At 35.1% G+C, this 15665-nt stretch overlaps 1 protein-coding gene and 1 pseudogene across 1 annotated transcript in view; one reads left to right on the top strand and one right to left on the bottom strand.

Moving 5' to 3' along the window:
• The window catches only part of LOC145266330 (uncharacterized), a 766230-nt gene that overhangs the window by 282504 nt on the left and 468061 nt on the right, over positions 1-15665 (top strand). The window lies entirely within an intron of this gene.
• On the bottom strand, positions 15368-15484 carry LOC145266756 (5S ribosomal RNA; annotated as a pseudogene).

Raw genomic sequence — 15665 nt, 5'->3', positions numbered from 1 at the left:
ATTATTAATAGAAGTAATAATACAGCTTCGAACTCTGACAGACAGTAACCATATCTCCATTATTAATAGAAGTAATAATACAGCTTCGACCTCTGACAGACAGTAACCATATCTCCATTATTAATAGAAGTAATAATACAACTTCGACCTCTGACAGACAGTAACCATATCTCCATTATTAATAGAAGTAATAATACAACTTCGACCTCTGACAGACAGTAACCATATCTCCATTATTAATAGAAGTAATAATACAGCTTCGACCTCTGACAGACGGTAACAATATCTCCATCATTAATAGAAGTAATAATACAGCTTCGACCTCTGACAGACAGTAACCATATCTCCATTATTAATAGAAGTAATAATACAGCTTCGACCTCTGACAGACAGTAACCATATCTCCATTATTAATAGAAGTAATAATACAACTTCGACCTCTGACAGGCAGTAACCATATCTCCATTATTAATAGAAGTAATAATACAACTTCGACCTCTGACAGACAGTAACCATATCTCCATTATTAATAGAAGTAATAATACAACTTCGACCTCTGACAGACAGTAACCATATCTCCATTATTAATAGAAGTAATAATACAACTTCGACCTCTGACAGACAGTAACCATATCTCCATTATTAATAGAAGTAATAATACAGCTTCGACCTCTGACAGACAGTAACCATATCTCCATTATCAATAGAAGTAATAAGACAGCTTCGACCTCTGACAGACAGTAACCATATCTCCATTATCAGTAGAAGTAATAATACAGCTTCGACCTCTGACAGACAGTAACCATATCTCCATTATCAATAGAAGTAACAATACAGCTTCGACCTCTGACAGACAGTAACCATATCTCCATTATCAATAGAAGTAATAATACAGCTTCGACCTCTGACAGACAGTAACCATATCTCCATTATCAATAGAAGTAATAATACAGCTTCGACCTCTGACAGACAGTAACCATATCTCCATTATCAATAGAAGTAATAATACAGCTTCGACCTCTGACAGACAGTAACCATATCTCCATTATTAATAGAAGTAATAATACAGCTTCGACCTCTGACAGACAGTAACTATATCTCCATTATCAATAGAAGTAATAATACAGCTTCGACCTCTGACAGACAGTAACCATATCTCCATTATCAATAGAAGTAATAATACAGCTTCGACCTCTGACAGACAGTAACCATATCTCCATTATCAATAGAAGTATTAATACAGCTTCGACCTCTGACAGACAGTAACCATATCTCCATTATTAATAGAAGTAATAATACAGCTTCGACCTCTGACAGACAGTAACCATATCTCCATTATTAATAGAAGTAATAATACAGCTTCGACCTCTGACAGACAGTAACCATATCTCCATTATCAATAGAAGTAATAAGACAGCTTCGACCTCGTACAGACAGTAACCATATCTCCATTATCAATAGAAGTAATAAGACAGCTTCGACCTCTGACAGACAGTAACCATATCTCCATTATCAGTAGAAGTAATAATACAGCTTCGACCTCTGACAGACAGTAACCATATCTCCATTATCAATAGAAGTAATAATACAGCTTCGACCTCTGACAGACAGTAACCATATCTCCATTATTAATAGAAGTAATAAGACAGCTTCGACCTCTGACAGACAGTAACCATATCTCCATTATTAATAGAAGTAATAATACAGCTTCGACCTCTGACAGACAGTAACCATATCTCCATTATCAATAGAAGTAATAATACAGCTTCGACCTCTGACAGACAGTAACCATATCTCCATTATCAATAGAAGTAATAATACAGCTTCGACCTCTGACAGACAGTAACCATATCTCCATTATTAATAGAAGTAATAATACAGCTTCGACCTCTGACAGACAGTAACCATATCTCCATTATCAATAGAAGTAATAATACAGCTTCGACCTCTGACAGACAGTAACCATATCTCCATTATCAATAGAAGTAATAATACAGCTTCGACCTCTGACAGACAGTAACCATATCTCCATTATCAATAGAAGTAATAATACAGCTTCGACCTCTGACAGACAGTAACCATATCTCCATTATTAATAGAAGTAATAATACAGCTTCGACCTCTGACAGACAGTAACCATATCTCCATTATTAATAGAAGTAATAATACAGCTTCGACCTCTGACAGACAGTAACCATATCTCCATTATCAATAGAAGTAATAAGACAGCTTCGACCTCTGACAGACAGTAACCATATCTCCATTATCAATAGAAGTAATAAGACAGCTTCGACCTCTGACAGACAGTAACCATATCTCCATTATCAGTAGAAGTAATAATACAGCTTCGACCTCTGACAGACAGTAACCATATCTCCATTATCAATAGAAGTAATAATACAGCTTCGACCTCTGACAGACAGTAACCATATCTCCATTATCAATAGACGTAATAATACAGCTTCGACCTCTGACAGACAGTAACCATATCTCCATTATCAATAGAAGTAATAATACAGCTTCGACCTCTGACAGACAGTAACCATATCTCCATTATCAATAGAAGTAATAATACAGCTTCGACCTCTGACAAACAGTAACCATATCTCCATTATTAATAGAAGTAATAAGACAGCTTCGACCTCTGACAGACAGTAACCATATCTCCATTATCAATAGAAGTAATAATACAGCTTCGACCTCTGACAGACAGTAACCATATCTCCATTATTAATAGAAGTAATAATACAGCTTCGACCTCTGACAGACAGTAACCATATCTCCATTATCAATAGAAGTAATAATACAGCTTCGACCTCTGACAGACAGTAACCATATCTCCATTATCAATAGAAGTAATAATACAGCTTCGACCTCTGACAGACAGTAACCATATCTCCATTATCAATAGAAGTAATAATACAGCTTCGACCTCTGACAGACAGTAACCATATCTCCATTATCAATAGAAGTAATAATACAGCTTCGACCTCTGACAGACAGTAACCATATCTCCATTATCAATAGAAGTAATAATACAGCTTCGACCTCTGACAGACAGTAACCATATCTCCATTATCAATAGAAGTAATAATACAGCTTCGACCTCTGACAGACAGTAACCATATTTCCATTATTAATAGAAGTAATAATACAGCTTCGACCTCTGACAGACAGTAACCATATCTCCATTATTAATAGAAGTAATAATACAGCTTCGACCTCTGACAGACAGTAACCATATCTCCATTATTAATAGAAGTAATAATACAGCTTCGACCTCTGACAGACAGTAACCATATCTCCATTATCAATAGAAGTAATAAGACAGCTTCGACCTCTGACAGACAGTAACCATATCTCCATTATTAATAGAAGTAATAATACAGCTTCGACCTCTGACAGGCAGTAACCATATCTCCAATATCAATAGAAGTAATAATACAGCTTCGACCTCTGACAGACAGTAACCATATCTCCATTATCAATAGAAGTAATAATACAGCTTCGACCTCTGACAGACAGTAACCATATCTCCATTATCAATAGAAGTAATAATACAGCTTCGACCTCTGACAGACAGTAACCATATCTCCATTATCAATAGAAGTAATAATACAGCTTCGACCTCTGACAGACAGTAACCATATCTCCATTATTAATAGAAGTAATAATACAGCTTCGACCTCTGACAGACAGTAACCATATCTCCATTATTAATAGAAGTAATAATACAACTTCGACCTCTGACAGACAGTAACCATATCTCCATTATCAATAGAAGTAATAATACAGCTTCGACCTCTGACAGACAGTAACCATATCTCCATTATTAATAGAAGTAATAATACAACTTCGACCTCTGACAGGCAGTAACCATATCTCCATTATTAATAGAAGTAATAATACAACTTCGACCTCTGACAGACAGTAACCATATCTCCATTATTAATAGAAGTAATAATACAGCTTCGACCTCTGACAGACAGTAACCATATCTCCATTATTAATAGAAGTAATAATACAACTTCGACCTCTGACAGACAGTAACCATATCTCCATTATTAATAGAAGTAATAATACAGCTTCGACCTCTGACAGACAGTAACCATATCTCCATTATCAATAGAAGTAATAAGACAGCTTCGACCTCTGACAGACAGTAACCATATCTCCATTATCAGTAGAAGTAATAATACAGCTTCGACCTCTGACAGACAGTAACCATATCTCCATTATCAATAGAAGTAATAATACAGCTTCGACCTCTGACAGACAGTAACCATATCTCCATTATCAATAGAAGTAATAATACAGCTTCGACCTCTGACAGACAGTAACCATATCTCCATTATCAATAGAAGTAATAATACAGCTTCGACCTCTGACAGACAGTAACCATATCTCCATTATCAATAGAAGTAATAAGACAGCTTCGACCTCTGACAGACAGTAACCATATCTCCATTATTAATAGAAGTAATAAGACAGCTTCGACCTCTGACAGACAGTAACCATATCTCCATTATCAATAGATGTAATAATACAGCTTCGACCTCTGACAGACAGTAACCATATCTCCATTATCAATAGAAGTAATTATACAGCTTCGACCTCTGACAGACAGTAACCATATCTCCATTATCAATAGAAGTAATAATACAGCTTCGACCTCTGACAGACAGTAACCATATCTCCATTATTAATAGAAGTAATAATACAGCTTCGACCTCTGACAGACAGTAACCATATCTCCATTATCAATAGAAGTAATAATACAGCTTCGACCTCTGACAGACAGTAACCATATCTTTATTATCAATAGAAGTAATAATACAGCTTCGACCTCTGACAGACAGTAACCATATCTCCATTATCAATAGAAGTAATAATACAGCTTTTACCTCTGACAGACAGTAACCATATCTCCATTATCAATAGAAGTAATAAGACAGCTTCGACCTCTGACAGACAGTAACCATATCTCCATTATCAATAGAAGTAATAATACAGCTTCGACCTCTGACAGACAGTAACCATATCTCCATTATTAATAGAAGTAATAATACAGCTTCGACCTCTGACAGACAGTAACCATATCTCCATTATTAATAGAAGTAATAATACAGCTTCGACCTCTGACAGACAGTAACCATATCTCCATTATCAATAGAAGTAATAAGACAGCTTCGACCTCTGACAGACAGTAACCATATCTCCATTATCAATAGAACTAATAATACAGCTTCGACCTCTGACATACAGTAACCATATCTCCATTATTAATAGAAGTAATAATACAGCTTCGACCTCTGACAGGCAGTAACCATATCTCCATTATCAATAGAAGTAATAATACAGCTTCGACCTCTGACAGGCAGTAACCATATCTCCATTATCAATAGAAGTAATAATACAGCTTCGACCTCTGACAGACAGTAACCATATCTCCATTATTAATAGAAGTAATAATACAGCTTCGACCTCTGACAGGCAGTAACCATATCTCCATTATCAATAGAAGTAATAATACAGCTTCGACCTCTGACAGACAGTAACCATATCTCCATTATTAATAGAAGTAATAATACAGCTTCGACCTCTGACAGACAGTAACCATATCTCCATTATCAATAGAAGTAATAAGACAGCTTCGACCTCTGACAGACAGTAACCATATCTCCATTATCAATAGAAGTAATAATACAGCTTCGACCTCTGACAGACAGTAACCATATCTCCATTATTAATAGAAGTAATAATACAGCTTCGACCTCTGACAGACAGTAACCATATCTCCATTATTAATAGAAGTAATAATACAGCTTCGACCTCTGACAGACAGTAACCATATCTCCATTATTAATAGAAGTAATAATACAGCTTCGACCTCTGACAGACAGTAACCATATCTCCATTATTAATAGAAGTAATAATACAGCTTCGACCTCTGACAGACAGTAACCATATCTCCATTATTAATAGAAGTAATAATACAGCTTCGACCTCTGACAGACAGTAACCATATCTCCATAATTAATAGAAGTTATAATACAGCTGCGACCTCTGACAGACAGTAACCATATCTCCATTATTAATAGAAGTAATAGATGCCAATTAGCCATTATTAATAGAAATTATAGAATAGGTTCGCACTTATACAACCGTATACTTAATCTACATTATTAATATACGTAATAGTGTCATTGCCGTTTCAACAAATATACATATCAACTCTTAATTATTAATGGAAGTAATAATATAGTTATGACTTCAGATAACCAGATACAAAATACCTATTACTAATAGAAATAATAGTAAAATTTCGGCTTAGAAGGTTCAACACATCGACTTCAGGCAGACACATATCAAATTTTACGGCATCCTCACGTTGATACCAAAGTAAAAGGAGCCAGATATGAATGTACGGAAGCTATCCCAGTCAGCCATAGAGTATCGATATACAGTACGGTGGAGGGGTACGTTTGGGGACTTATTACATTTCATTTTTATCTTAACTGATACGACAGAGTGGTCGGAGGATCCTAGAGGAGAATGAACGGAACATGAACATAGCTAAGGGGAAGTTGAGAGAAAAAGGTCTAGGAGGCTTGCATATTGACCGGTAGTATCGGGCACACGGGTGGGTTCGTGAACAATCTGAGTGAGGTCATAAGCAATGACAAAATCATGACAAAACCTCCCCTCATCGTCTGTCTTATTTGAGTGGATCAGCCATTCCACTTTATGGACGTTGAAGTCACCACAGATGTGGATGTTAGCTGAGGGATGTGCAGACAGGATCTGGTCTATTTTCTCAGATATACTCTTAAATATTGTAACTCCGCTGTTATGGGGCCGATAGAGAGCAAATATAAATGCAGTGGTGTAAGCAAGTGCAACCCGGAAGCACATATAGGGTAAATTAGGATCTTCTCTAGAGATCTCCCTGCCACACGGAAAGACATCTTTAATGTAGGCACATATTCCATGCCCATGGCGATCTTGGGGGTCAAATTTAGCTGTTAAGTTAGAGTATCCGTTAATTATGAACTCATCTAGGGAAGTGGTCGGCCCTATTCCAGTTTCGCTTAGAAAGAATATGCATATATATATATTAAGTCATCTACACGCATTACTGTTTCGCTGTATCATAACTCATCGGTACGGCTAGACCAGCAACTACCCTAAGCCAGGATTGAAACTACACCGCCCAGGCGGAAGTCAGCGCTTCTGTCCGTAACGGTATTTAGCTGCTGCTGAGATGAGTATGCGAAATTGCAATGATTAAACGTTGTCCAAACGCCTAAGCTCCTTTTCTTTATATAAGAGCATTGCTTTTGTACGTAAGCAGCAGTTCGTTATTTCATTCACCAATATGCTCAACCCAAGGTAGGGAGCATTTATAGTTTCCCACATACAGCACTGTATCGCTGTATCACAGCTCGTCATTCTTTTTTAATTACATTTTCACTCCAAACAGGACACAGTGCAACTTTGATGTAGGGGACATAAGTTGCAGGGATACTATGAAGAAAGTTCAGCAGCAAGATGTCTGTTCACATTACACTTGAACTTCTACAAAATAAATATAGAGAAAAATTTGACTGATACTTTTTCTAATCTCATTTCATTTCCTCTGATGATAGAAGCCATTATTGAAAATCCATGGATTAAGGAAATAAATATAATTTTTTTTATACATTCCTTGTTTCAAGCAATAAATTCTTGACTGAATATATTTTTATGTATATTTTAATCTACAGAATTTAATTGTAATCTTTACACTTATATAAATAAATACACACACACACACACACACACACACACACACACACACACACACACACACACACACACACACACACACACACACACACATATATATATATATATTATGGCGGTAGAGTTTAGTTTCCTAGAAGTACACCCAATGAAACAACATGTGTCTACCAAAGAGTACTCAATGAGTGAACAGAGCAGGTATATTAAATTTATTTATACAAACATTAATGGCTACATATGTGCATACATGTTTCTGTAATCACCCGTGCTAAGGGAGATTACGTCTTCAGGCCATGAATTATCTTCGAAAACTGACTTTTCAAGACAAAAAAAAAAAGCAAAAAACAAAACTTTTCTTCGTTTCGTTTACAAACTTTAGAAATCTTGTCACCTAATATGGGTGGGTGGGGGTGGCGTATGTGCAGGAGGATGAGCAAAGTACTTGAACGATCCATTTATCACAGGTTTTTATCTTACTAGTATCCTAACCCTTTATTTTTATTATTCTTTTTGTCATTCTTGGTCTTTGGTCACTCGTATTAACGTGCTCGAGGGACTCGACATTTTGTCTCGCTTGGTTCAAAGAGTTTAGATATTTCCGGTTGTTACCCATTGGGATTAAGCCGGCATCGTTTACACACGCACATTCTATTTTAGAAGAAGAACAAACATATATGCATATACACTTAGTAGTGGGTACACTCGTTTGTTAAAATCCAACTTACACAGACGCACCGAAATATAAATTATAAGCACAAAACTAGAATAAATAGAAATATGAATTTATAAAATTTAATCACACTACCGACTTCCGCACGCATAAAATATGCATAAATTCATATATAACACGCACTACTTTGATACCTCTGCGTACATATAAACATATAGAAACATACTCAAACATATATATAATGCTTACATACAGTTAAATCCATTTATATTAAACGTAAACGCACACCAGTTACAATCTAACATAGATACCCATATACGTAGCTATATCTATACAGATATTTATTATAAATAGCCATACACCTCCGTGCTTTTTTATATACCATCCCCATTATTATACCAGTATCAATAAAACTTAATCGGGATCTTTCAAACTCCAATCGGATATACCTTTCAATAAGGTACATAAACACAGACAGATAGATACATATACATATACATATACATATAAATATGAGATATATAAATTATATAGATATCCATACATACATCCGTATATGGCTACATATATACATCCGTATATGGCTACATATATAAATTCGTATATGGCTACATATATGCAAACACATATACATGTATCTGCTTACACCTAACGCAAAAATACACAGTCATTCACAAAACTCTATTTAATAAATCCCTTTCAATTTAATAAAATTTAATAAAATATAATTTAGCAAATTTATTCAATAAATCTTATCCAATAAGGTGCCTTCTACCTCCGGTTGTGTGGTAACCTCTTTATATGAAACAGTGTATTATTATAGTTTACATAGGCGTACATACACACACATACATAGATTCATACATGTGCATGCATATATACTTTTCGGTAATATATACAATTGTTTTTATTCCTCTCTATATATGAGACGACCTATTTTAATAGTTCCGATATATATATATATATATATATATATATATATATATATATATATATATATACTTACATATACACAAATACATACATAGATAAACACTTGTGTACGTTCATATATCCATGATACATCTAAAGTAGATATAGATATGAACGCATTCTCGACGTACATAACTTATATTACACGCACCCGCGTACCTGTTATTTTTCGCAAATTTTTATGCTTTAACTTATAATAATTTAACTTATAATAAATCCAGGTGTAAGTCTATAGGTCTATCTACCGATTAAACAACTACTCTCTTTCGGTTTATATAGATATATAACAAAATATAACAACAAATTCGGAGCATTTAGGTTATACAAACGGAATAGGAATGTCAACATATTGTAGTACTTAACTTTTTAATTTCATGGTGTTTTGGGTATAGATACACACAGCGTACATATATCTGCTTACATACATAGCATACACACAGACATCCATCTGTATACATTATTTTGAGATTCGTCTAATTATTTACTACCCGTTTGGTTCAGATATACCATTATATAGACATCCATTCAGGATAGTAATATTATAACTACTTAAGAGAATCGAATATTAAGGGGCTTATGTAATTAATCTGGGACGGATCATAATCATGACCTTACTAATCCTCTTTTGGGGGGCGGAGGACTGGACGGGGGATAGTTGCTATTGTAGTTGTCTTGATTTTCATAAATTAGCGTTCCTTAAGCGTATGCATTCTGAAATGTTTGCAGGATATAGCAGTTTCTTGTTTAATATTTAATAGTTTATCCCTGTCCTTAAACCTAGTTATCTCAAGTTTTTCTGATAAGCATAATTGACATGATGAGTTTATTGAGTGGCAAGTACTGGCTCTTCTAATAATCTTCCATTCTATTTTAGAAGTTTTATTTTCCCTAACTATATATATATATATATATATATATATATATATATATATATATATATATGAAAAAAAACGGACTAGAGTGCTCAATGTGTAGTCAGAGCAGTATATAGGAAATTTATTACGGGTCTGGACTCACAGTAATAAATTTCCTATATATATATATATATATATATATATATATATATATATATATATATATATATATATATATACGTTTACGCAGGGACCACGTTCCCCGTGAAGTACCGAACAATTAATTTAGTTTAAACATTTTTGTGTTCACGAAACAACAAAAGGTACTTGTGCAGAATGAGGACGGCAGCCATCTTTTTTGACGCATTTCAGTAAACTGTCGGCAAAAATCATTTAAATTATTAATTTGTTGTTGACCCTTCAAAGTCGCTTTAATTAAAAAATGTTTCATTTAAATTATTGATTTGTTCGAAACCCCCCTCCCAAAAAAAACAAACCTATTTCACTTTACAAAAATCTAATGTTGTTTTTATTACAAAATTATTGTATTAAAATTATATTTTCTTACACAAACTTTTGCATAAATGTTTTTACGATTATATTTTGATCCATTTTTATTCAATAAATGTTTTGGTTTTCAAATATTTTTCTGTTCGGAAAAAAATCTTGTTTTTTATTTATTTGCCGCGTTATTTGACCAAGAAGAAATTGGAGTTATCGCCCCCTATCAATAGTCACCGTCTGCATACTGCATAAGTGCTTCCGAAATGACTTTTAAACGGCCCCTCCACTCCCCATGTTAAGAATGGCTTTCGAAATAATAAGGTTATTATTTCAATGCTATACCAAAAATACATAAGTACCGTGTTTTCTTCTTTGTTGTTTGGTAATAACACAATAATTGTTTAAACTAAATTAATTCTTTTAAATAAAATAGTTGCTTTCTTTGATAATACGTGTTTTGTTTCTTTTATTTTTGTTTCGTAATAATAAATCAAAAAGTGTTGAAACTAAAGTATTTTTAAAATAAATATATGGTCTCGTTTTTCGTGTTTTGACTCTGTGATCAAGTTTATTTTTTTAAAACAAGAGTTAAAAATAATTTTGAAAACTATTATGGGATGTGTATTCTCTTTTAAAGACAATATCTTATTAAAGAACGGTCATAAAATGTGTTTTTAATCGATATTTGTTCAGTAAGGGACCAATTTTCCTACCAATCAAAAAGGGACAAGTTCTCCGGGTCCGAGTTTTCCGGGTATCATATATATATATATATATATATATATATATATATATATATATATATATATATATATATATATATGAATCACGTAATAACTTATACTCTATAACTGATAATTTTTTTATTGCATTTTATTTCCTCTGGTGATATTAGCCATTATTGTAAAAATCCATGGATTAAGGAAATAAATTGCTTTAAGGCTTAAAGCAATTTATTTCCTTAATTTTCGAAAAATAAGTATCGCTTAAAATTTAAGCGATACATTCTTGACTTGAATATATTTTTATGTATATTTTAATCTACAGAATTTAATTTTAATCCTTATATATGAATCACGTAATAACTTATATTCCTGGACTTCCAGACCAATCAGTCAGCTAAACGATGTACACAGGGATACAGGGTCTTTGAAACAGTTACAGCATGATCGATCGTATTCGACAGTATTCATAGAAAACGTTTTATAATCAAAGTTCTTTCTTGCAAATCGGCGCCATTAGGATACTTCAATTAGTTCATCTTGCAAACTGGGTCCCGGGAAGGAATGGAATTGACCTACGTCTTTGATTCATAGGTTAGTAACAGATTTTATTACCGAATTGAAAAGCAGCGCACAATTCTCTTCTTTGGCATATTTGTCACATGGTTTCTGGCTTTGGCAGATACCATTTTGGACGACGATGACGTCTTTGGGTATTACCAAGAACCACACCGACAATAATTATCAACTGGTGTATAAAAATTATGTTTTAGTGAAAGAATAAAATGAAAAATACGAGGCGCCTTCAAGTTTCCAGATTTTTTTTTTCGTATGGGCACTTTTATTGACAGTGCACACATGAAACTCTAGTCCCTTCGAAGTAATCTCCTTCGGCTGCAATGCACTTGTTGTACCGTTCCAACAACTTTTGGAAGGCCCCATCGAACTCCTCTTGTGTGAGCGTGGCAATGACTCTCGTAACAGCCTCTTTCAGCCCATTAATTGTCTCATAACAACAGCTTCTAAAATTTTCCTTGAGCTTAGGGAATAACCAAAAGTCAAAAGGAGGGAAGACCTGTCTTGATGCCCATCTTGGTGATTATGATTGCAACGTCTTTTCTTTCTGATCATTTCTGAGCACGCTTATGACAAACTTCGCACAAATCATTCGCATCTTTAGTTCCTCGTGAATAATTGTCTGTACCGTTACCATAATGCCATCATACTGTGCACTTATTGTCCTTACAGACGCACGACGGCCCTTATAAATGAAATTCTTTATTTGGCTAATTAACTGTGATGGTCTGACTTCGTTACTCCTCCCACACGTCGCATTATCCCTCACAGATACCCTGCCTTCTTTGAATATCTTCTGCCACTTGAAAGCTAATGCTCGATTCATGCAAGATGGTCCAAAAGCAGTATGAAGCGTTCCATACGTTCCTGTGGCATTTTTTTTCAAGTTTAAAACAGAATTTTATTGCATATCGTTCTTTTAAAATGTCCACACGTCAAGCTTGCATTTTTGAAATTCACTAGCTGTGATAATCAGGCTTTAGTAGAGTGTATTCCAAATCTTGCTGTAGCTGTTCATTTGAACCTGAAATCATAAAAGAATTGGTCATTCATCTCATAAGACTAGCCTGGGTGCCCGGCGTTGCTTGGGTGTTTGGAGGTATGTGCTGAGCAAAAAAAGAAAAAAAAAAAACCCTCCCAAAAAAGCAAATTGGTAGTAGGCAGGCAGGCAGGCTCGAACCCGTATCGCGAAGGAGGAAAAGAACGTGAAAGAAAAAAAGAACAAAAAAAAAAAAAAACGTGACGTCTTTGCCGTTGCATCCATATCCAAACCGGAAGTAGCGAAAGTTTAAATTAAAGCTAGTCAATCGAAAAGAGGTGATGACTTTCGAAAATATCGACGAAAAAAGCGATCTCTACTTGTAGAAAAGTGCCCAGTTGGGTTTTTTTTTAGCCAATTTTTCGCCCGAAGGATCGAGTTTCAAAACGATACCGATCTCATGAAAATCCTTCGCCTCTGTCGAAAGCTTTAGCGAGACATACAAACACAATACATACATTTAAACAGACAGGTGAGATTTATATAATAGGAGATGACATAATTTAAGGCTATACCAAATGCGAGGTTATATTAGCTAAAATACTGGCCAGGTAGTATGTGTCTACGAATAACAGAACCGAAATTATCGGCAAGCGACCGAGCGTCTCTTTGATCTTGACCTTTTACATTTATATCTCGAAATTTAACTTGAGGTTAGGTAATCATCGACATTTTGACTAAGTTTAGTCAAGCGATGTGGACGCTAGACTGTTCACAGACAAACATGACCGAAAATATAACCTCCTTAGCGCAGGTAAATATAACTTTTCGAATACAAGTATATTCTTGTATATGTCTACTGATCCATGATATCTATCTATCTATCTATCTATCTATCTATCTATCTATCTATCTATCTATCTGCCTGTCTACATATCTCTATCTCTCTACGTAGACTTCGTAATCTAGTATACGATACCCTTTTCTCTTCTCTGCAACCTCTCTCCCACAAAAGAGACGTTGCTAACCTGTGTCTATTCTATCGCTATTTTTATTTGAAAGCGTTCGACTGAGCACCAATCTATTGCCCCCAACGTCAATCTTTCATACATAAAATAAAACAAAACAAAATAAAACAAAACACACGTCTAGCCAAAATCACTATCAATAAATCCCCCCACTCTCTATCGGTGCCTAAACATGAAGTTACTTTCCTAGAACTGCCCACCTGTGGAACTCTGTTCCGCTGGTCTACTTTCCAGCTGACTAAAAAATCTAATTATAGCAAATTTCCATACGAAACGATTACTGTGCTAATGACTACAATACACACATTAACACTTATTCTCGAGTGCCCTCCCGGCCTTGATATACGGCAACCCGTTATAAAAATCTATCTGTTTGTCTTTCTACATATCTGTTTAATGATCTCTCTATCAATCTATCTTTCTATCTGTTTATTTACCCGTCTATCTCTCTATCCGTCTATTTATTCATCTATTTTCCTATCTATCTACTTGTCGGTGAGTCTACATATTTCTCTATTTTTTCACCATATCTATCCATCTATCTATCTATCTAGCCAGCTAGCTAGCTAGATAGCTATCCCTCTCTCTATATATAATGATTATCCTATCTCTCACGCATTCTATCTATCTATCTATCTATCTATCTATCTGTCGCCATACCTACCTAATCACATTACCATGTATGTATGTATGTATGTATGTATGTACGGCATAATTACATTGACACACCGGTTCTCATCAGATACTGAAGTTAAGCAACGTTGAGTCTGGCTAGTACCAGATGGGTGACCATTTGGGAATTCTAGGCGCTGTATATGATCTCCGCTTATCTCGGCATTGTTTCCAGTTGTCCTGACCCTCCACTTGCCACTGGTATTTAACAATGTCGACTCAGAAGAGGTGTGGTTGTATATTGCGCAACTCTTGCCACATAAATTTCACGCGCTGGCACCCTTACAGTTGGTGTCCATAGTCTGTCAAGACTGAACGAAGCTTATATCTATCTATCTATTGACAATCCTGTCACTCACGCACCCTTCTACAACTCTTTTTAGTTATCTATCTACTAATTTATATAACTATCTACCTACCGACACACAGGCTCCTTCAGTCTTTAACAGACTATGGATACACACGAAGGGGTGCCTGCGCATGAAATTTTTGTGGCAGGAGGTGCGCAATCTCCAACCACGCCCTCTCCTGAGTCGACATTGTTAAATACTAGTGGTAAGTGAAGTACAGGACGACTGAAAACAAATGCCGAGATAAGCGGAGAGCACACACAGCACCTAGAATTCCCAAATGGTCACCCATCTGATACTAACCAGGCTCAACGTTGCTTAACTTTGGTGATCTGACGAGAACCGGTGTGTCAACGCGATAATGCCGTATAATACATACATATCTATCTATCTATCTATCTATCTATCTATCTATCTATCTATCTATCTATCTATCTATCTATACATTTCGCCGTATACTCGACTGTCTACAACCTTTTCCTTGCCGAAGTTAATCAGCCAAATATTTTAGAAACACACTCTCATTGAAAGAAAACAATGCATTCTTGCGGTT

Source organism: Euprymna scolopes, chromosome 41 (assembly GCF_053919585.1).
Source record: "Euprymna scolopes isolate OS-2025 chromosome 41, ASM5391958v1, whole genome shotgun sequence".
In the NCBI taxonomy this organism is placed as follows: Eukaryota; Metazoa; Mollusca; class Cephalopoda; order Sepiida; family Sepiolidae; genus Euprymna; species Euprymna scolopes.
Note: the sequence above shows the minus strand (reverse complement) of the source record. Positions and strands in the feature narration are given on the sequence as shown.